This window comes from Oryctolagus cuniculus, chromosome 13 (assembly GCF_051225735.1).
Source record: "Oryctolagus cuniculus isolate XC-2025 breed Fujian yellow rabbit chromosome 13, ASM5122573v1, whole genome shotgun sequence".
NCBI classification, from domain to species: domain Eukaryota; kingdom Metazoa; phylum Chordata; class Mammalia; order Lagomorpha; family Leporidae; genus Oryctolagus; species Oryctolagus cuniculus.
This window is the reverse complement of record NC_142879.1, coordinates 103,377,977-103,401,811: the sequence shown is the minus strand read 5'-3', so window position 1 is coordinate 103,401,811 and position 23,835 is coordinate 103,377,977. Positions and strand designations below refer to the sequence as shown.

At 45.3% G+C, this 23,835-nt stretch overlaps 1 protein-coding gene and 1 long non-coding RNA gene across 2 annotated transcripts in view; both read left to right on the top strand.

Moving 5' to 3' along the window:
* ZNF438 (zinc finger protein 438) overlaps positions 1-23,835 on the top strand; it is a 154,911-nt gene that overhangs the window by 69,411 nt on the left and 61,665 nt on the right. The gene's annotated exons all lie outside the window — the stretch shown is intronic.
* LOC149122826 (uncharacterized) overlaps positions 1-23,835 on the top strand; it is a 36,946-nt gene that overhangs the window by 9,839 nt on the left and 3,272 nt on the right. The window contains exon 2 of the long non-coding RNA XR_016219245.1: positions 7,764-7,844. This is a non-coding gene — a long non-coding RNA (uncharacterized LOC149122826). The remainder of the gene's footprint in view (positions 1-7,763; positions 7,845-23,835) is intronic.

Sequence of the window (23,835 nt, the reverse complement as noted above, 5' to 3'; positions counted from 1 at the left end):
CTTTTTGAAGATCCTTTGTATTACCATTTAAATTTTCTGCATGAAAATAAATGTATCTTTAATTCTATTTCCTACAAACTTTTTGAAGTACCTTTTTACACATTCCTTTAAAAGTACACATGTGGATCATGTGTTAGGTCATGAAACAAGTTTTAATAACTTTTCTCCACCATAATTAAATTGAGTTAAAGATCAGCAGCAATGGACTGGAACACTGATCTCAAATATTTGAAAATTACACAACACACTTTTAAATAAATCATGGTCAGAGAGAAAGTATAAAGGAAATCAGAAAATGCTTTGAATGTAATAAAAATGAAAATACATCATTGCTTACAGAGTGCAGCCAAAGTTGTGCTCAGAGGAAAATGCATAGCTTTAGGATACTAAGACTCAAAAAGAAGAAAGATCTAAAATAAATTATCTAAGCTTCCATAGCTGGAAAAAAAATAAAAGCAAAATAAGCCCAAAGTAAGTAGAAGGTAGAAGAAAAGTGCATAGCAACAAAATAGAAAATAGAAAGCAGACATAATTTTTAAAAATGATAAAACCAAAAGCCTTTAAAAAGATCACAAATTTATTTACCCTCTTCAATAGCAATTCAATACTTTCGGTATACTCCAAGATTTAAGAGTAAAGCTGTCTAGGTCCGGAAACTGGACCTGTGCCAGGCAGCTTTTCATTTCTCCTCTGAGCGGGCTAGCTGTGTGGGGAAAGAGGGTCACGCTGCAGCAGGAGGTTCACAGTCACAATGGGCAGCTGTACTGGCCGAGCCCCTGCCGATGCAGCTTCCTGGTAGAGTCCTGGGTGGTGGGCGCACAGTGCCATGTGACAAGGGAGCACACCTGTCTCTGCCCTTATAAAGCCATGGGATTCAGTCATGGAGCCTGTACCCTCATGGCCTAATCCAGTCTAATCACTTCCCAAACACCCTACCTTCAATTATTGTTCATAGCCATTGTCTGAGTTCCCACTAAACTAGGATCTTTTTGTGTTTTACTTGTTAAACTTCTTATTTGATGAAGTATTGAGCCTTTTTACTATAATGTACTTTTAAAATATGTTATCTGAAAAACTAAAAAAAGAAAGGGAGGGGTGAAAGGAAGGAGATAGGGACTATCATTATGTTCTTAGAATTGAATCTGCCAATCATGCTAAATCTGTTAAAAACTAATTAAAAGTTACAATAAAAAAAATTAAAAAGGAAAATAAAACAAATAAACAGGATTTGAAATGATAATGACCAAGAGATTTTCCAACCTGATGAAAAATATCCTATACATTCAGGAAGCACAAGAAACCTACTGAATCTCAAGCAAAATTAATATAAAGAAAGCCAGGCCTGGGGCCAGCACCGTGGCTCACTTGACTAATCCTCCACCTGCAGCGCTGGCATCCCAGGTTCTAGTCCCGGTTGCTCCCCTTCCAGTCCAGCTCTCTGCTGTGGCCTGGGAGGGCAGTGGAGGATGGCCCAAGTGCTTGGGCCCCTGCACCCACATGGGAGACCAGGAAGAAGGTCCTGGCTCCTGGCTTTGGATTGGCGCAGCGCACCGGCTGTAGTGGCCACTTGGGGAGTAAACCAACGGAAAAGGAAGACCTTTCTCTCTGTCTCTCTCTCTCACTGTCTAACTCTATCTATCAAATGAATAAATAAAAATTTAAAAAAAAAAAAAGAAAGCCAGGCCCAGTTACAGCACTGTGACACTTGAGAATCCAAGTGTGAAAAAACAACTCTTAGATCAACCAAAAGAAACGGTCGCTTCAAAGGTGCAACAGTTAAGATTGATGACTGGCTGTGGTACAGAAATCATTACTATCAGAATGACAGCCTCCTGTTTTCAGTATAGGAAGGAAAAATCCTGCAGGCTGACATTGCGTACCCACTGGAAGTCGTATTCTGATGGAGGCAGAATTAGACAGAGGGTGGGGGACAGTCGTGAGGAGGCTCTGCATTGGCTCTGCAGAAGTCACTTCAGCTGGGAAAAAGTGACGCCCTGTGGAATCAGAACCTCGGGGCCAAAACGAAGAACACAGCGGAGCAAGTCTGTGAGTAAATGTGAGAATGGCCCGGCTATGCGAAGCAGCAGCTACAGCGGTCTTGTAGGCTCGAAATACAGCAGTATAGCAAGACAGTGAACAAAGGGAAGGTGGACATGAGTGGTTCGACTGATATTTTTAGCTAGGTCAGGAAGTAGTAAAAGTCAACTGTAGTAAGTCAAGAGTGCTTTCAGTCTCAAGGAGACTAGCTTTAAACACTTCAACATTTTCAATAATGCTTAAAGTTCAGCAGGAAATAAAACGGAATAATGAAGAATTGATTAGTCAAGAATATTGGGGGAATCAAAGCAGACAGAAGACAGACGGGATGAGCAGAGACTAACAGGAATGGGTGGTGTTGCAGCACAGTGAGGTGGGTTAGGCTGCTCCTGGGGCACCTGCATCCCATATTGGAGTCCCTGGAATTGAGTCCTGGCTCCCCCACGTATCCAGCTCCCTGCTAATGTGCCTGGGAAAACAGCAGATGAAGGCCCCAGTGCTTGGGTTCCTGCCACCCACCTCGGAGACCCGGATGGAGCTCCTGGCTTCTGTCTTCTGCTTGGCTGAACCCCACCTGTTGTAGACATTGGGAGTGAACCAGTGGATGGAAGGTCTCTCTCTCTCTCTCTCTCTGCCTTGCAAATAAAAATGAATAAGTCTTTTAAAAAGAGAAGAAAACTAACAAGAAAATGTTCTTAAAATCAGTAATTAATTTATTACAAATAGATTTAGTTCAATTAAAAGCCAAAAATCTGGGGGCTGAACTAAAAAAAATCAACAAGATATATATTACATAAGAACATATAGAAAAAAGTATATTGTACAAACACTAATAGAATCTGATATATTAATATCAGAGTAGGTCATTAAGGAAAAAATATATTATGAAAGATAAAGGGAATATTTTATAATGATAAAAGTGTCAATCCCATTGAAATACAAAAATTCTAAATTTATATGTTCCTGATAATGTAACTTCAAAACATAAACAGCTAAAATTGACAAAGAGAAATAAACAAATGCATCAGCTTAGCAAATTAAGAACCTTCTTTCAGCAATTGATAGAAGAAGCAGATTTCAGCAAATCAATATTTAAGATTCTTAGCACAAACTTGACCTGTTGCTATTTATAGAACATTCCCAACAGCTGCAGAACACACACTTTTCCAGTGCACGTGGAAGTTTTATGAAAACAGAACAGGTGCCGGGACAAAGAACAAGTCTTAATGACTCTCAGAGCATTGAAATCCTGCAGCAAATGTGCATAGTGGAATGTGACCAGAAACAGATAATAGAACCGTCACTGGAAAGTCCTCACTCTGCTTGGAAATAAAGAACATCCTTCTAAGTAATCACAAAAGATTCAAAGGAAATACAGTAGAAATTAGAAAATATTGAAGAGTCAGCATCAAACTTGTGAGCCGCAAAGCAGGATTCAGAGAAAACATATAGCTTTATATCCTTATGTTTAAAATGGTCAGGTTAAAAAACAGTGATATAATTTTGCATCTCAAAAAGCTGGGAAAATGCTTAAACTTGGAAGAAGACAATAATAAAGAGTTTAAAAGTAGACATAAGATAAGTAAAGAAGTAGGCATAAAATAGAAAAAGTCAACAAAGTGAAAAGGTGTGTGTTTGAAAGTATTAATAAAATTGACACACCCCTACCAAGGAAAATAACAAAGTTCAGATTCACAAGAATGAAAAGGAAGCATCAGTAGAAATGCAGGAAATATCTACAGGATAAGAACATATCATGAACAGTTTTACTCGATGGGAATAGAGCCGACAGCTTATACGAAGTGAACAGGTGTCCTGAAAAGTGCACCACACCACAATGCCATGAGAAGGGGTCTCAAATCTGTTACACATAGGCAGTGACTCCCCAGTCATAAATCTCCCCACTGCAGTTGTGTTTTTCAGCTGAACAAGCTCTCAGGGTTAGGCCTTGCTCGTACTTGGCCTTTAAGCCCCTGTGGCTGGCAAGTTCTGTACCCAGTTGACTCCCCTAACAGGTCCTTTCACACTGCTCTCTGACTGTTTACAGTCTCGTGGTCGGAGTCTGAAGGGACCAGTTAGTACCCCACATTTTCCTTTTCCCAACTTCTGTACCCTTGACGGAAGTCAAGATTAGAATAAGGATGCTGACATTTCATGTACCGTGTACGGAAGGTGAGGTAGCACAGCGTGTTTAGGTCTGCATCTCATCTTGTTCCTTCAAGCTGGAGGGACTTAACTGGCCCTGTTGAGCTTATGGTGGGCAAGCAGATTCTAAGAGAGGAAGAGACTGGTGACCAGGAGGCCCTATCTCATGGACTAGGTAAGAGACAGAGAGAAAGAGATAGTGTTGAGTCACCCACCACCTCGGGCGGAGCCCTCCTTCCAAGCAGTCCGGCCTACCCGGGGCACACAGAACCCCAGCTGCTGCACCGCGGACCCCTTCCAGTTCCTGTCATCTGGACCTTCTGCCCTCCTGTGAACAAATTCTTACAGTTTGGACCTTTTCCTATAATTCCTCTTCCTTCTCCTTCCCAGAAATTTAAATCTGGCTTTCACAGACAGTGCCAATGCCTTTTTTTTTTTTTTCACAATCATATCAAGAGAAAGTATGGAGTTTTATGTGCCCCTTTGCTGTGCACTGTCGAATACAGATTATGCTGGTGCCTTTATCGGCAGCTTCTTGTGTAAGTTGTATACCACCATCACCCCTTTGCCGTTCTTGCTATTGGCTGACTTCATGCTAGTGCTCCAACTTCCTCAATGATGTCAGCTCTGGGCTTAAAACTATCATCTTCCCCGAAGCCCTCTGATTATAATCTGCTTCTCCAAATTCATGTTTCTGAGCTTCTGATGCTCAGAATTCTGTTTTATAATTTCTTTGCCTTTTGTCAACCAGAATTGCTCTAAGATCTCAAATACTGAAAACCCCTTCTTTCTTTTCTCCACATTTCTGGTGGATTTTTTTCCTCTCAAATTCTTAAATATCCCTTCATTCATATACTTTGTCTTATTCTCTCTCTCTCTCTCTGTGCCCCCCCTTCCTGTTCTTTTCCCCTCTCTTATGATCTGACAATTGGATTTGAACCCCCTCAACTTTATTCCTACACAAAAAATTTCATCTGTATCCACCAAACATTCTTCCTAAATGTAGAGAGGGAGCCGGGGACAGACACCGTAGGGCAAGGAGTTAAGCTACTGCTTGGGTTGCCTGCATCCCGTATCAGAATGCCTAGTTGGAGACCCAGCTACTCTGTTCTGATTGTGTCCTGAGAGGTGGCAGATGATGGCTTGAGTACTTGGGTCCTTGCTACCCATGTGGGAGACCCAATGGAGCTCCAGGCTCCTGGCTTCAATGTCGCCTAGCCTTAGCTGTTGTGGGCACTTGGGGACTGAACTAGTGGATGGAAGAACTCTGTATTTGTCTCCCTTCCTCTCTCTGATACTCCTCCTTTCCAATAAATAAAACCGTTTCTCTTCTTTCACATGGCTAACCCTACCAGAGTTCTTGTTGCCGCCTTCTCTTGGATTCGCTCCATTATTTGCCACTCCTCTTTCCATGTCTTTCTTTTATTAGCATGAACAATGGAAATAAAAAATCAATAACAACAACTAAAACTTTTTGAATGATTCAGCTTCCCTTTCAAGCTATGCCAAGCCTCTTGGAAGGATAAAGTTTACTGGTATATTCCATTTCTCTCTCTCTCTCTTTTTTTTACTTTAATCCCCCAGTTATTGGAAATTTTTGTCCTCTTATTACCTTCCTGAAACGTCTTTTGTAGTTGCCTGTGACTGTTAAGTTCTACACAGCCCCCCTTGTGCCCTGAAAAGCAGAGGGCATTCCCTCCTCTCACTCTTCTTCCACGGCTTCACTGGTGAATACCACTCTTGTGGAAGACCCTTCTGGAGTAATCCTCATAGAAGGTGGACAGGGACAGACTTTGGCAACTGAGGCACCATTTGGGATGCCCACCTCCCAAATCAGAGTGCCTGGGTTCAGGTCTCGGTCCACTCTACATTCTGGCTCCTGCCAGTGTGCACCTTGGGAGGCAGCTGATGATGGCTGAGGTACTTGGGTCCCTGCCACTGGATCAAGTTCCCAGCTCCAGTCTTCAGCCTGGCCCAGCCTCAGCTGTTAAGGCATTTGGGGAGTGAATCAGTGGATAGGAGAAAATCTCTCCTGTCTCTCTGCCTCTCAAATAAAATAGATAAATAATTTTGAAAAGAATAGAGAAAGGCTGACTGTTCTATTGACTTACTGTAGCAAGAAAAGACTACACAGGTTGTTCTCCTTGGAGAAAAGGAGTGCATAGTTTTTCTTTTTTCCTAATTTTCTTAAAGATGTATTTTATTTGTTTGAAAGGCAGAGTTAGAGAGAGCGAGATCTTTCATCCACTGGTTCATTCCTCAATGACTGCAATGGCAGGGATGGGCCAGGCTGAAGCCAGGAGACAGAAGCTTCTAACAGGTCTCCCACATGGGTGACAGGGGCCCAAGGACTTGGACCATCTTCTGCTCCTTTCCCAGGCACATTAGCAGGGAGCTGGATTGGAAGTGGAGCAGCCAGCCATATGGGATGGAAACCGGCACCCATATGGGATGCTGACATTGTAGGTGGCAGCCTAACTTGTTGCCCTACAGGGCCAGCCTCCCATGGTTTTTTCTTGATTGCAGATTGGGCTCTGAAGTTCTAGAACACGATGTCAGAAATGAAGGAAGTGATTGATGTGTTGGTTTCTTCAGACTGTGGTTGATTCATGCAGGGCATGGTTCTGATCGAAAAGATGGGTCTGTTGGCAGCCAAGACAACCTGTGCTTGCCACCGAATAACCCATGTTGGTGACTGCTCCAGCTGTCAGTGTGCACCACTGGTTGGTGGCTGTTCTGGCTCTCACTCTATCAAACGCACGCACCTTCAGTGAATTTTTCAACCTTCTCCTCTCTCTGCGGTTGCCCTGGTTTCCTCTCCTCTTGATGCTGAAGTAATGAAGCAGGTCCCACTGGCTTTTGAATCTTCTCACATCAGCTAATAACCCAGAACCAGAACCCATTTTGTTAAAATACGAATTTGAATGTGTTCTCTACTGAGAACTCTCGATGGCTCCTGCAGACCAAAGCCCTGTCTGGCGCTGAATCCAGTACTCAACATGAACACTCCAACCCCAATGTCTGGTCCTCATCTCTCTGTCTGTCTCCCTCTCCAGCTCCTGTTCTGTGTTCATCCGTAATGTAGAGCCTCCCCACACATTCCCTGCAGTAATTAGCCCTCTCCCGGGTCCTACAGCTTTCTAGACCACGCAGGACACTTTTGGCTGCCTTGGCCTGGAATTTTTTGTGTTTGTCTCTTCTGGAAGTTTCTTTGTGAACTATCTCTTTTAGCTTCATTCTTCCCTGCTTCTCATGACACTGGTTGGGACTCAACTGTCAGCTGCATTTTAAATAATTCAGTTTAAACCAGACTCATATATCCAGTAATATATTTTCGAGAATTTTTAGGAGATTGATGTAAAAATATATGAAGGGAATGTATTATATCTCCTATTTTAGAAGCCTTTGAGTGCAGCTTGAGATTTTTATTTTAGGTTCTTAAATTATACATGGCATAAGTGATGTCGATTTTATAGGACTTCATATAACTCTTTTATGGTCCTCCAGGTGTAATCATCTAATTGGCTTCTATAAGCCAGCAGTCCTCCTAGTTCCATTGTTTTCATTATGTTTGTTTTCAGATGAGGAGGAATGGAAGGCACGGCTCATCCAACACTGCAGTTTTGAAGCTGGAAGACATCTGCTAAGTCAGGCTGCTTCAGGTTAGTCTGCTCACGCCCCTCTTAGCACCAGCTCAAGACGGTTGTAAAATTCAAAGCATTAAGTCCACTACCTTGGTACTTTCTCAACTCTCAAAACTTCTTGATATGCAAATTGTGGTTACCTTGGCTTTTAAGTTACTGAAAACGGCAAAAAGATGATTTCTTACTAAGTTCCATATGCTCATAAAACACAGTGTTTAAACTCATGGTGCTTTAAAAATGAAGCTAAAACTTCTAAGTCATCCTTTTATGTGCTGAGTCTCATCATAAAGCCCTGTGTACTGAACCTGATGCTCCCAAAATGGTTTTTCCATTGTAGCCAGCATCTTCTCAAGCAAAGTCTTAACTTTTCAAAATGATTTATGGGTTCTCATTATAGGGGATAATTTTATTAATGAACTAGCATTGGAACCTTAGGTGGCTATTAACTATTTATTTAAAAACCTGGGTTTGCATGAGAATCTTTTTTTAAGGTCTCTTTTATTTTATTTATTGGAAAGGCAAAGTTAGAGGAAGAGAGAGGTGAAAGGGGAGAGAGAGAGAATAACTTCCATCCACTGGTTCACTCCCCAAAAGGCCAGGCCCAAGCCTGGAGCCTGGAACTCCATCCTGTTCTCTCATGTGGGTGGCAGAGGCCCAAGCACTTGGGCCGTCTTCAGCTGCTTTCCCACGTGCATTAGCAGGGAGCTGCATTGGAAGTGGTGCTCATGGGGGATGCCGACATTGCGGATGGCAGCTCAACCCATGGTGCCGCAACACCAGCCCCTGCTTGATCATGTTAACCTGCCACACCTCATAATAATTTCCCAATCATCTTTCTGTGTTCATTCTCTTCTTCCCTCCTTGTTCTGCACCAGATAAATCTTCACATAGAGCTACTTTCGTGATTAAAGAACCCTTAGGGGCTTCCGACTCCGTTACATGGAGTCCATGTCCCTTTGCCCAGCATTCAAAGCTCCCTACCCAGCTCCTAAAAATATCTCCCACTTGAGCCAGCTGGACTCTTTCCTGCTGCCTGCCCTCTCCTTGCTCTCCCCACGTCTGCCTGTAATGTCCCCTCCTCCCTCGCCGTCTCCCCCAGCTGTGAAACCCTGCACACGAGGCTCTTGCTGATGGCTCCATCAGCAGCTCTGGCTCTGTCTGCTCTCTGCTGGCTTCATCCAATGTCGTGTTTATTCACACTCACGGCACATTTTACACGCTGCTTTATTGTTTGTGCTCACGGCGGCCTAATCTCGCGCCCTAGGTTACCAGGACCTGAAAATCAAATATCTTGTCTAATTCTTATTTTGTCTCCCACAACAGTCAGCGCAGCCTTTAATGATGCATAGTAAATATTTCTTTAACAAATTTAAAATGTCCTTAGCTATTTCTTCCGACACTCCCTCTGTCTTTCATCCTTATATATACACTCTGTATTCCTGGCAACTATTCACTTCTGTTGGGCATGCCTGGCTGCCATCTTATCTTAGGAAAATACTGACCGTAGTGCGGTTAGCAAGATAAAGCCTGTTCCCGGCCCAAGGAATAAACCGTATTCTGAAAGTTCATGTCTAATTCTGTTGTTTGGAATGCAGAAAGCACTTTCCCACCAAAACAGCGTTATAAATAGTGGTTAGGATCGCAGCCAGCACCTCCCAAGACTGTTTAACTCATAAGTATCGGAGCCATTCAGCTGTCGGCAGCCACCATAAACTGCACTGTTTGGTAGGAAAAAGTACTAACCCCACACACGGTGGTGCTTCTCCCATGCTGCAGCGACAAGGCAGGGGAGTTTGTAGACCATTTCTGGAGTGGTGGGAGCGCCTAAGCCAGGCTCCGGTAGTGGCTAGCATGTGGGGTGAGGTTACCGGCACTCCCGTATTGTCTACACTGAGGGCAAAGGGGCCTTGCTCTTCTGGGCCTCACCACAGTGGATTAGGATGGCAAACAGGGCCACAGATGTTCTTTCCCCCGAGTGGGCCTTTTATAAGTCAGGTGTTGACACATGGGGGACTATTTTATTACTCCCCCCTTCCTGCTCGCCTGCAGATGTGTGGGAATTGAATACGTAAACATGGAAAATACTTCTATCTCTAGGGAAGGCAACAAGTAGGGGTATCACCCTGTATTTGGCATCTCATAGTTTGTGTGGACGGGTGATTATCATTTCTACGTGGGCATAACGAGGCTCCCTGTGACAAACATGTCAGTATGTGCGTAAACAACCCTGGAGGCTGACGGTTCGGGTTGTCAGGCTGTAAGAAAGGAACACTTCATAAATTTCAGAGACTTTAATTTACCCAGTCATCGCAAGTATCAAGCGTACATGAGCGTCTGCTGCACGCTGAAGACTCTTGTCACTGCCCGGGGCGAGGGAGTGATGCAAAGTTTGCCTTCGCCCTGGAGCCTGAAATACACGGAGCAAATAACCCAGGAGAAACTGACAGTGCAGACGGTGTTCTTAATCACCACGAAGGGGACAGACACGCGTGGGACTATCAGCATGGCCCTGTCACTGCGCGTGGCCGTGCTCGCCAGGATACTTGGTGGGACTTGGGGTGGGCGTTGGATGAGAGCAGGGGTTCAACCTGGGAGTACATAAGAGTCACCCAGATATGTTTAAAGCTGGGTCCCTTCGATGGTACCCAGGACTAATAACAGAATTTCTGGGCTGTGGGGCATGAGCCTGTTTATCTTGTAAAGCTCCCCTTGAGATTCTGATGCTCAGCCAGGATTGAAAATCCCCGGATGAGTAGGGTGGGCCAAATTTAGGAGAGCCAGGAATGGCCCGCTGAGGAGTTTGGCCCCTGTCGGTCATGCAGGGAGAAGCCCGCAGGGGCTACTGGGACGCGATCAAGTCTCTGTTTGCCAAGATAAATGTTTTGTCCACTATGTGTGAATGGAAGACAGACAAGGAGCAGCTTGAACTAGACAAGTGCTAGTGGGAAGAAAGAGAGGAGTCATGTTTAGAAGTGTGGGAGATGGTGATGTCAGCCTTGACTCCAGCATGCTCTGTTTTATAAACTGATTATTCAGCCTCACCCTCGTGGACTCAAGCTCTTTGCTCTTACAACCTGGCAGCTTACACAGTCATTCCAGCCAGCTTGCATTTAGTGGAAGGAGACCCTTGCCTACTCATGTACGTGTCTCACTCACAGCAGTGAGTGAAGTTAACGTGTCGTTCTGAAGCATGTAACCATCTCCCCCGTGTGCAATAACACAGCACCCGTCCTGCAGGTCCGCACCCAGCACCAGAGGCACACGGACAAGGGGCTTATGGACACACAGTTCTACAGCTTGTGAGTGGAAGCTCCGAGCGATGTCCTGAGCTACGCTGTGCATTTTCATATTTTTTAGCACTGCATCTGATAATTGCTTCAGCTGCTGGTGGCCAACCTAGGCGGGCCTCCTGACTGCGACTCCTCTCCATACGCCGAGCTCGGACTTCTCTCCCTGCCTTCCCCTGCAGTCGGTGCAGCCCATCCCCCCCTCACATCCATCCAGCCTCACCCAGAGGGAGAGCTGAACCCATAGAGGGGAGATTTCAAGGAGTCAGGATGTCACGCGCTTGTGGCCCTGCTCAGCGCAACGGTCCTGGTGACCTTTTGGCTCCTGCCCCACCGTGGGACATGACACCAAAGGTAGCCACACTCGGGAACAGCAAACCGTACCCGTGGTTGGAAACACTTTTGCTCACCTGTGGTGAGTTTGGAGGTGTTGTGTGGAGACACTGAGCCACACAGAGTAGGCAGCAGAGAGCAAATCCAAGTGGGAAGTGTGTGTGGCCCACCCCTTCTAAAACAGGCGTCACATCGTGACTCCTTAAAGTCACCTCTTTCCCGGCTGTCCCTGTGCTGGCACAGACATGACAGTTTGTGCTCTGGCCTTCGTGGTCTGTGACAATGGACTGGTGTCGTTTTATTTCTTTACCTCCACATCCGTGGGGTTATTTTCTTAGCTATTTAGATTGTCACTGATCATTCCTGGATGTGGGCTTCTTCCTGAAGGACCTTGCAGGAGAGAGGGAGGAGAAGGAAGCCAGTATCCATCATGGGCCCAGTCGCCTGCCGTGCTCTTTGCCTGAGTTATAAACGAACAAGACAGGTTTTAGAGATTTTAAACTCTCATCCAAAGCCAAAAGTAGAGTCAGCAGTAGAAGTTGGCTTTGAAAGCTGCCCATCCGCGTGGCTTTTCATTTGTGGGGGGAGATCGGTGAGCTCAGCCCCAGGAGCTCACTTCGTCTCTGGCACTGTGTAACCTGGACAAGTTACCCAGCATCCTCACCTGGCACAGGGAGGGGGCGGGGCATCAACACCTGTGTCCTGACCATTTGGGATGCTGAGAAGAAGGAGATAGTGGACTTCAGTGTGATTTTATAGATAGAGAGACCCATGGGAGTTTGTGAGATTTTGTTTTTATTTTACTTATTTGAGAGGTGGAGTTACAGACAGAAGAAGAGACAGAGAAAGGTCTTCCATCTGATGGTTCACTCCTCAAATGGCCGCATGGCCAGAGCTACGCTGATCCAAAGCCAGGAGCTTCTTCTGGGTCTCCCATGCAGGTGCAGGGGCCCAAGGACTTGGGCCATCTTCCAGTGCTTTCCCAGGCCATAAGCAGAGAGCTGGATTGGAAGCGGAGCAGCTGGGACAGGAACCAGTGCCCATATGGGATGCTTGTGTTGCAGATGGAGGCTTAGCCTACTACACTATAGCACCAGCCCCAGCATTTGTGAGATGTTTAATTCAAATGAAATAAACATGAATGGATGAGTGCATGAATGAATGAATGAGATGACTTGGGCACGTTTTGTGGCATTGCACATCTTAGCATTGCTCATTATCCAAAAATGAAGGACAGTCAGTTTTGCAAGTCCCAACCCCTGTGATTTGTAGCAGACTGTGAGGCTGGCCGTTTAGTAGCTCAGTGTAGCAGAGAGCGTCCTGGCAACACATCAGGTGCCTCCTGTCACCTACCAGAAGCAGCTGTTAGTCCATGTGCCGTAACCAGCAGGTCTGAACAGATCCAGAAGAAACGCTCGTAGCCAGGGAGACCTGCCTGTAAGGCTATGGAACAGCAGTATACGTTACACTGGAGTTGACACTTACCTCAGAACAGGTTTTCCTGTGGTTTTGAAGCTGTCATTCAAACTTGATGAACGAAGTCATGTTTTTGTAAAACTATTTTCACAAAGCTGCATGTTTCCTGGTTTCCGGGTGACTTTCATAGATAAAAGATGGTGGATACAGGGAGACAACTGTGAATGGCTGTACTCCACTAAAGCTTCCTGCGAGTATACATTACCTGATGAGAACCTAGGGGAAGCCATGGAGTGATGCGGTCAGTTCTAAGAGTGAAGTGGCAGTGAGCCCGAGCAGCACCAAGGCCACATTGTCATTGTCACAGAACCTTTCCTTGTTAGTGCTCCAGGTCTCTGCTGGGCCAGCTGTCAGCCAACCGACTGGGACAGCAGTATGGGGCTTTAGCTATGGATCCAGAGTAGTGGACCCCGTCGGTGCTGGATCCCTAAGTGGGTGCAGCTGTCACCCCAAAGAGGGCTTCCTAGTCCTGAGATGCTGAGTTGGTATAACTCCCAGTGCCAGCGCTGCACCTGCTTCCTGGGTCTGGTGGAAGGCTCCACTTAGGGCCTGGTCAGGTGACATGCAAGGGAATGGAGACCAAGAAAGCTTTTTTTTTTTTTTTTTTTTTTAGTTTTTGAGATAGCATATTTTAAAATTACATTACAGTAAAAAGAAAGAAAAGGAGAAAGAGGCTGAGAGGGAGAGATAGGAAAGGAGAAAGTGTGTATCATGTATCTACAAATTGCATTGTAGATGCATGTGTACCTACAAATCACATTGACTCTATTAAAAGCTAATCAAAAATAAAAAGGTAAAGAAAGGAAGTGTACAGAGATTGTAAAACGTTGCACCTTTGACCATATTTGGTCCATAAATGTGGTTTGTTTGGCCTACACTGTGTTTTTTGTTCAGTTTGTTTCTAGAACGTGAATTTGTTATTTGTTGATTAATTAGTAAGTAATTTGATGTGTTGGGCACTAATTCTCTGCACAATGCAGATTTCCAGATTCTTTTGAACACTGGAAGCTCTGGCAGGTTCCAGCCTGGTCCCCCCACCACTACCACCAATGTGGCGGCGACCCACTGGAGCTGAGCAGATGCCACCTCTGTTGGACGTGAGGCTGTGCCTTTTCATTTTCATGGCCCCAGCCTGGCAGTTGCTTTGCTTCAGCAGAATTAAGAGGAGAGTTCCGTGTTACCTTCACGGCCACTTAGTTACGACTGGAAATAACGGGTTGATGGGTCACATGCTTCAGTAGAGGTGAGGGATGGTGTTAGTCTCCTAGAGCTGCCCTAGCAAAGTACCCAAGCCGCTGGCTTTCAGTGACGGAGACTGATCCTCAGACTGCTGCAGAGGCTAGACATCCGCAGTCCAGCTGCGGGCACGGCTGTCCTCCCCAGAGGGCCGCAGTCCTTTCTGCCTCCTCCAGTCTCCAGTAGCCCAGGCATCCTAGCCTTGTGGGAGATTGCCAGCCTCTGGCCCCTTGTCTCTGGCTGTGAGTCCTCTTCTTACCAGGACATGAATCATACCAGAGTAGGGCCCGCCCTAATCCAGGATGACCTAATCCCAACCTGATTATGTCTCCAAGGATCCTGTTTTGAAGTAAGGTCACGTTCACAGACACTGGGGATTAGGGCTCCAGCACGTCACTTTGGGGGACACATGATTCTTCGTGGAGTGCGGTGTAATGGCTAAGAGCAAGGACGCTCCCGACCGGGTGCCTGCCCAGAAATTCACAACTTACTCGGATCTGTTGTGTGACCTCGGGTCACCTGAGTCCCCAGTGCCTCTGTGCTGTCATCTCGAGCGTTGGGATAATGACACCTACCTTGTAGTTTGCAGTGTGGACAAAAATAGATGAATACATGTGAAGCACTTAGAACAGTGCCTGGCACACACTACACTCTCACTAACCTGGACTATCATGAGTATTCATTCGGAGTTTAAGTGTACACAAGGAATACCAGTGCTGCAAAAGTATTACGTAAGCTAGAATTGTAAAAGAAATTGTTAGGACTTCCAAGACGGCCGAACAGGGTGTAGCCACCCCACCTTCAGACACTTCGGGATATGGATAGAACAGAGGAAGTACCATGTTTCCAGGGGCCTGACTGATGGAAATTTCCAGCCAAGAAGTGAACAAACAATGGAGGTTCCAGGGACCAGAGGAGAGAAGACAAAGACACAGCTGCAGCCAGCTGCCGACTGCGAGGCGCCTTCTTACCGCATCAAGATCGGAAGGCATTGCCAGCCCCATGGCACAGAGTTTGAGCTGAGAGGGAATTCCACAGCTACCCACTGGCTTTCACTTCAGCCTGGGGAGCAGAGTGGGGTCTGAGCAACCGCCAGTCTCGGAGTAGGGAAGCCACCTCGCTCCCTGTCCCTCCCACTCCCACAGAGTGCCATACTCCGCAGCGAAGCATCAGGAATTCAGAAGGAGACGCCATGAAAGGACTCTGCATCAACCCGTGTCCCCGCTGACATTGCTTCAGGGAGAACCTTGCGGGCCACATAGACCTTGAGTCTGGCTAAGAGCACTAGTTCCGGGGGGCAGGTGCCCACTCAATGCTGAGACACATCGTCTGCTTCCCATCCCTGCCACCAGGACTTTTGGTGACAAGCAGAGAGGGGGAGCCATCTCGATTAGGTGAGTGCAGGCAGCCACAGATCCTGCCCGTGTAGGGCATTCAACCCCGTGTAGGGGATTTTATCGGAGGGGTAAATCCACTGTCCCTACGACTTTGAGCCTGGCCTAGAGGGTTGGCAGGGGATGGGGTGCCTACTTAAGCCTGTGAGGTGTTCCTCTCCCCTAAGTCTATCACGGGTGACCATACTCAAACTGCCAAGGCAGAACACCAACAGGCAGCAGACTCTGGGAATGCCTCAGCTGTCCCTGCACACAGAGCAGGCTTATGGGGCTATGCTGCCTGTGACTGTAGGAGCCCAGTGCATTACGGCAGTGCGAATTCTGTGCATGATAGGGTAGGGGTGTACCCGGGTCACTGGGCAGTCACAGTAACTGGTTTCAGGGGTTCAGAGTTCCCTGAGTGCTTGGGGTGGGTCATTTTAGAGGGTTCTGTGCTGGTGCTGAGGACTATCCGGATCCTTTGTGTAGCTCATCTACCTGTGTGGGTGGGGTGTAGCCCTGTGGGCTCGCCCCCGACACTGATCACCTTGGCAGAGAGGAACTGAGGCAGTTGCAATCACATGAAATGATCATAGCCTCCCCACTGCTGACAATAGAGAAGATCTACCACACCCAACTCGGGTGTGACCCTGCACTCCCAAGCACTAACTGGAGCTCCCTGGCCTCACCCAGCACACACCTCTGAATATCCACTGAAAGAGCAGACACTCCACAAAGCCACAGAAAGATATTTAAAAGATAAAAGCCACTGGAGGAGAACACCTACAAATGGTTCTACAAATGCCTAAAAATAAACAGAAATATGGTTCACATGAACCAGGAAGACAATATGACTCCCCCAAAGAGCACAACAATACTTTAATATTAGAATGTGAAGACAAAGAGATCGATGAAATGACTGAAAAGGAATTCAAAACAATGATCATAAAATTACTCAAAAACAATCAGAAGCAAATTTGTGAGTCAAAGAAATCCACACACAACATGAATGAAAAATTTTGCCTAGAGATGGAGATATTGAAGAGAAATCGATCTGAAATATTAGAAAGGAAGAATTCAGTTTGTCAAATAAAAAAATACAGTGGAAAACCTTAATAACATACTTGGTGAGGCAGAAGAAAGAATATCCAACTTGGAAGACAAATCTTTGGAAATATCTCAGACCAAAACAAGCAAGCAAAAAAAAAAAATTAGAAAGATTGAAGACAGTGTTAAAGATTTATGGAATCCTATCTAACAACCTAACACATGGGTCTTAGGAGTTCCTAAGTGTGGAAAGAAAATGTATTAGAAGGGCTATTTAGTGAAATGATAGCAGAAAACTTCCCTGATTTGGAGAAAGAAAGGGACATACAAGTACAGGAATCATGTAGAATTCCTCTAATAGACATGACCAGAAAAGATCTTAACCACAACACATTGTAGCCAGACTTTCAACAGTAAACCATAAGGTAAAGATTCTAAAGTGTGCATGAAAAGCCAGATTACTTTCAGAGGATCTCCAATTAGACTGACAGCTGATTTTTCATAAGAAACCCTACAGGTGGGGGCCAGCGCTGTGGCTTAGTAGGTTAATCCTCCACCTGCAGCGCCAGCATCCCATATGAACGCTGGTTCTAGTCCTGGCTGCTCCTCTTCCAATCCAGCTCTCTGCTGTGGCCTGGGAAAGCAGTAGAAAATGGCCTAAGTGCTTGGGCCCCTGCACCCATGTGGGAGACCGGAAGAAGCTCCTGGCTCCTGGCTTTGGATCGGTGCAACTCTGGCCATTGCGGCCATTTGGAGAGAGTGAACCAACAGAAGGAAGACCTTTCTCTCTCTCTCCCTGTCACTGTCTGTAACTCTACCTCTCAAATGAATAAATAAAATCTTAAAAAAAAAAAAAAAAAGAAACCCCACAGGCTAGGAGAGAATGGAGAGACATAGTCCAATTCTTAAAAGAAAAAAATTGGACCAGCACTGTGGCATAGTGGGTTAAGCCACCATCTGCAGCGTTGGTGTCCTATGTCACTGGTTAAAGTCCGGCTGCTCTAGTTCCAATCCAGCTCCTTTTTAATGCACCTGGGAAAGCAATGAAAGATGGCCTAAGTGCTTGGGCCCCTGCACCCATGTGGGAGACCTGAATGAAGATGCTGGCTTCTGAGTTTGGCCTGTTGCAGTTCCAGCTGTTGCAGCCATTTGGGGAGTGAACCAGCCATGGAAGATTTCTCCTTCTCCCTCTCCCTCTCCATCTCTCTCCTCTCTCTCTCTTTCTCTCTCTCTCTCTCTCTCTCTGGCTCTACCTCTCTCTGTAACCCTGTCTTTCAAATAAATAAAATAAGTCTTAAAAAAAGAAACCCTTAAGCAAACTGGATGTAGCAGGAACATTCCTCAACAAAATGAAAGCAATGTAACAAAAACCACAGCCAGTATCATACTGAATGAAAAAAGTAGGAAGAATTTCCAGTGAGATGTGAAACCAGACAAGGATGCCCACTCACACCATTGTTATTCATACAGTTCTAGAAGTTTTAGACATTAGGCAAGAAATAAAAAATCAAAGGGATGCAAGTTGGAAAAGAGGAAGTCAAATTATCCTTACTTGCAGATGACATGACTCTATGTATAGGGAAACCAAAACACTTCACTACAAGACTATTGGAACTCATGAGTGTTTGGTAAAGCTGGAGAATTGTAGACACAGATAATACCATGGCTGAGAAAGATCCTATAAGATCAATACCAGTCACAATAGCTCCAAAAAATTTTAAATACCGCAGAATAAACATAACCAAGGATGTGAAAGATCTCTACAATGACAATTACAAAACATTAAACAAATAAACAGAGGAAGCCACAAAAAATGTCAAAATCTTCCATGTTCATGGATTGGAAAAATTAAAGTCATCAAAATATCCATACTACCCAAAGCAAGTTAAAGACTCAATGCAATCCCAATCAAAATACCAACAACGTTCTTCTCAGACCTAGAAAAAACAGTGCTAAGAATCACGTGGAAACACAAGAGACCCCAAAAACTAAAGCAACCATAAGCAATAAAAACAAAGCTGAAGCATTAGAATACCAGAGTTCAAGACATGTACAAGTAGTTATGGTCAAAACAGCCTGGTACTGGCACAAAAATAGACGTGTAGACCAACGGAACAGAATAGACACTCCAGAAATTTTAATCCACATGTCTGCAACCAACTATTCTTTGACAAAAGGGCTAAAACCAATCCCTGGAGAAAGGTCAGGCTCTTCAACAAATGGTGCTGGGAAAGTTGTGCAGAAATGATCTCAGAGGCTGGAGGAGGCCTGAGGCCCGGTCAGGTGCAGGTATGGTCCAGCCCCTCAGAGAGTCTAGATACGGACACAGGGCCGGGGAAAGGGGAAGGGTGGGTGCAAGTGTGCCCTGCTCCCAGGACCCCAGGGAGAAGCAGTGTCACAGAATCTTCTGAGTAAGGACGAATAGAGACCTGTTGGCCCCAGCACCCCAGTGCAGACACCACAGCGTCACAGCAGCGTTTGCAGAGCGTGTGCCTTTTGTCTTTGTCCCAGTTGATAATGATGGGAAGTGACAGAGTTTGGATCCTCGTCTCTTAAAGTGTTTGGCTCTGAATTTTTATGTGTGCATGAAGTCAGAGCCCCATGAAGAACAAGCTATCACTGTAGCATATTAGTTTTTAGTCCTCTTTTAGCGAGAGTCATGTTTTCTGCTAAAAATTAGAGGAGGCAGCAAAAGTTAAAACATGGCAGATGCATCTTAAAATTTTAATTAGTTGAAAATACAATTTTTAGAACTGAGTGAGTATTATTTTTGACCGTCTAACCAATAAAATATGTTGTGGTGGTGTTTTTAGATTAGAAATCCTCTCCCAATTATGTTGTGGGTTTTAAAGCATCCAGAGTTTAGTGTGTAAACACTGTAAAAACAGTGAAATTCTGAAGTGAGATGTACTTTCTTCTCCTTTTTTTCATATGAGTTTCTAAATAAAATGGTAGGCAAGTGTCTTTCCCATTTTAAAAAAAAAAAAGAAGTAATGTTTTATTCCTTAAGGTACTATATTGAGACCAAAATAATGTGGAAAATCAAAAATGTGAGAGAGCCAGAATTTTTCTTGCCAACATAAAAGATTGATGCTCTGGCCATACCAAACCAGTGGACCAGACGCTTAGGGCGTGGCCCGGCGGTGACAGTTTGTAGCGGATGCCTGTGGCTTTCTTTGGGCTCAGCAAGCACAGCAGTTTGTAATTAGAGCGACAGCACTGGAATGCATTCTCATGCCCATCTTGCAAATGACGGTGCTGAGGTCCTGAGGACTCAGGGTTGGGCCAGGGACACGCGGTTAATAGCAAAGGCTGGCTGGGGATCAGGGCCTCCAGGCCGTCAGTTCAGTGATCTTCATAAAAGACTCCGGAGGTTTCTTTCCACCACCATCATTTTATGCGCAGTGTCTGTAATTTATTGCATCGGGCCCAATTAGCAAATTGCAAGCTGTGTTTAATCTCCTAAAGCTGGGAGACGTCTGAGGTTTGGAATACTGACCACGGCAGAGAGCGCAGAAGGCAGGAGGCATTGCAGTCTTCTTGGCCTCTGCGGGAAGTGTCCCTGGGTTCTGATCATGGTTGCTAAGACCAGTTCCTCTATTTGTTACGTTCCAGGCCCTGGTTCTGCCTTCGGGAAGTTTCTTCTTTGCCCACTTCTCTTCAAGCTCACACTTGTCTGGGCATTAGGGAATATACCTTCTGTGGAGGTCACATGGACTTTGCATCCTACTTTCTGTCCATGCAATGTGGGGGACTTGAGCATTGTTTTAAGGGTCAAATAGCCAAAGGCTTATCAGCAATACTTGTAGGTTTGGGGCAATGCTATTCTCCCCAAAATCTAGTTGATTTTTGTCTCTTCTTGTAGGTGATTCTGTGTGATGGTAACAGAATGACTGCCTGTCCTGGGCTCGCTAAGGCAGTCTTGGTTTCTACCCCTTTTCTTGGTGTGTTAAGTCATAATGCCTTCTTCCACTCAACTATCCCAGTGTGGACCACTGTTTGGGCACTCTCGCTAATCACATCAGAAGAACATCATATCCGATTGGTTTCTTTGCTTCCTTACCTCTGTTCCCCCACTCTCAGTTTACTGGGGGCTCTCATAGGACCCTCTGAAATAGGGTTTGCTGGGAAGTTAACATACTTCATACAGCAAGGCACGTCAACAGGGCCACTTTTGCTTAAAGCCTTTTTGCAGCCTTCTCTTGCCGTGCAAAAACCCAGAGGCAGCCAGCTTTGCGCCCCCTAGGCATCTCCAGATTTCTGGAGTCTCTTCCCTCTCCTCTCTGCTCTCAGACCTTACAGTGCTTGCCTGTTCACATTCTTTCTTACAGATCTTTGACAAATACCTCGTCATCCTAATATTCGATTTTCCGTGTCTTTTCCTAAGCACACGAGCTCGGTGGACACTTCATTTTATAGAACGGGAGAATGATGTGCAGTCAGCACATAGCCCTTAGGTGCTCAGTTCAATGAGGCCTGACAGTTGCCCGCACCCACATGACCCCTGTTGAAAGTAAGATACGGAACATTTGCACCGCCCCACATGGGTGCCCCTTTGCAGTTAATTCCTCACTCTGAGCCCCAGAGGCAGCCACTTTTTTGCCTCCATCACCAGGGATTAGTTTTGGCAAGCAGTATGTTTATTAAGTGTTCGGTGACTACATGACATAACTACCTTTCCATTCTTACTCAGTCTCTTGCCTCCTGCTGCTTGGCTGCTATGACCATATATTTTAGATTTTCTTTTCTTTTCTGTCTTCCTTTTTTTCTGGCTTAGCACTTCAGCCCTTGCCTTGAAGATACCAATTTTTGTGTTAGTTAAGGAAAGCTAACTGCTATATTGAGTGGACTACCAAATGTGTAACAGCTTGGCTCCCAATTACTGCATGCACACCGCCAGTGAAGCCATGCATTAAGGCATTCCTAAACAGAAGTGGCCATCCACGCTCTGAGCTTGGAGTCCGCCGGTACCCCGGGAGAGAGGATGGGTACATCTCATTTCTCTTCGGAAAAACCCACCTGGCCTTGACAATCAGTTACTTCCACCGAAGCACTTTTGGGGAGAACTGCTCATAAGGCCACATCTGGAACAAGACAGGAAGGCTCGGCAGAACAAGCTCTGACCAGGCAGCCACTTCCCGGGCCAGCTCCTCTGTGACATGGAGAACAGCTTTCGGACTGGTGAAAATCACAGCTTCGATGTGTTTTCATAACAAATACCAAATTGCATTCCTTTCTTATCTTCATGTTACATCTTTTTTTTTGTCTTTGTGTTATACATTCTTTTATGCTTTTTGGATACACATTTCAGTATTTGAAACTTTCAAAATTGGTATTCTTATCTCTAGGGTAGAAATGTTCAAAACGAAAGCAGCTTATTTTCTCTAGATTATTCTGATGAAATTAAAATTAGATCTGGGCATGGACAGGTGGAATTTAAGTCTTTAAAGACGAAGGTATCAACAGTTCTGATCAGTATCAGGCCCCAGAGAGTCTAGCTGGTTGAATAGGTCCTTGGGTGGTGGGAAGGCAAGAGATGAAAAAGTGTAGAAAAAGAAAGGAAGGAAAAGCTGTCATTGTTGGCAAATAATATAGCAGGCTGCGTGGAGAATTTCTCGACCTCTATGACCAAATTCTTTGAGAGCTCAGCAAGGTTTTCGGATATGAAATCACCATAGGAAACCCTGTTGCATTTTTTTTTTAGACCAGCAGCAACAAAACAGAGAATGTTATTTATAAGAGCATTTTATTTGGAAATAATTAACATCTTGCATAGCCCTGCTCTGCATATCGAGAGTGTGAAATTGGCGTGCTACAGTGATGTTAACTAAACTGCAGCCTGTGTTCCCGCTAGCCCAGTTTCTTCCCGTCAGCCATTTGCTGTTTCAGGGTCTAGAGCAGGTTGCCTCTCTACATTCGGTATCCGCTGTGTTCCCTTGACTCCAGTCTGGGCTAGTTTCTTGAACTTCTCCTGTCTTTCAGGGACTTGACACTTTCGATGAGTAGCAGACAGGAGTTTTGTAAAACGGGTCTAATGTTTTCTCATGTTCTTTTTTCACACCCTGTCAGGGTAAAAGATTTCACCATGACTTACAAACAGTGATATTAACCTTGATCACTTGGTGAAAGTAGAGGCTGGTGGATTTCCCAGTAGCCCTCACCATTCTTGGGAATAATTCCCAAGACCCCCAATAGGTGCCTGAAGCTGCAGGTAGCTCCAAACCCTGTGTACACGCTGTTCAATTTGTAAATTAGGCACAGTAGGAGATTCACAACAACTAATAAAATAGAAGTCCTATAGCAATTCTCATGCACGGTACTGGAGGTTATGTGAATATTCAGTTCTCTCTCTCTCTCTCTCTCTAATATGTAATTCTCATTTTGGGGAAGGCCTTGCTTCTTCACTCTGTGTGCTCTGCACGCTTCATCACACGCCCTGCAGCATTGCCACAGAGTCCCAGAGTTCATCTGCCCTTCCAAATGCCCTGGTGCCACCTTGTGCCTTTACGAGAGGAGGTGCTATTGGGCATCTTCCCAGAAGAGCCTGGTGTCATCACAGTTGAAGACTTGGCTCTCGGTGCTGTGCTTTCTCCTTAATCGCCTTCCCCAACTCTGCCAGAAGTGTGGCAGTAGCTTCTGCATCAGCAGACGGAGCCTGTCCAGTAATTTTTGTATTTTTCAGTCTGAGCCTACTCCTGAGTGTGTGTAACCATCCCGTACTTGCAGTAAGTGGATTAGTGTTGCTCCTCTCAGGGACCCCTGGCTCAGCCTTGGCGTAGAGTCAGTGCCTTCTGCTTCAACTCTGCTGTCAGTTGGAGTGTGTTTTCTGTTCATGTCTGCTGCTCCCAAACCCAGTTCCTTTTTCATCTTAACTAAGCACACATTATGCTCTGTGACTGTAACTTCGGCAGTTCGAGGCGTGACACAAAACTAGTGTGAATGTCTCTTCCTTCCCCATGGTTTCACAGGTCGAAGATTCTCACTGCTGAGCTTAGCAGCCTCAGCCTACGTCACCTTTTCCTTGCTTATAGAGTTGAGCTCTTCCACCTTCTCACTGACAGGAAGCGCTTTCCAGCTTCTCTTCGGCATATCCAAGTTGCCAGCGTTGCTCCTCTGTGTTTTATTTTGTTAGGAATTTATTAATATGTTAGATTCTCAGGTCACAGCAAATGCATAATTACTACAACACAATTCTCATGTGAATGTGATTTAATACAAACAGAGCAGATTCCATGCAGTTCAGAGAGACAATTCTGA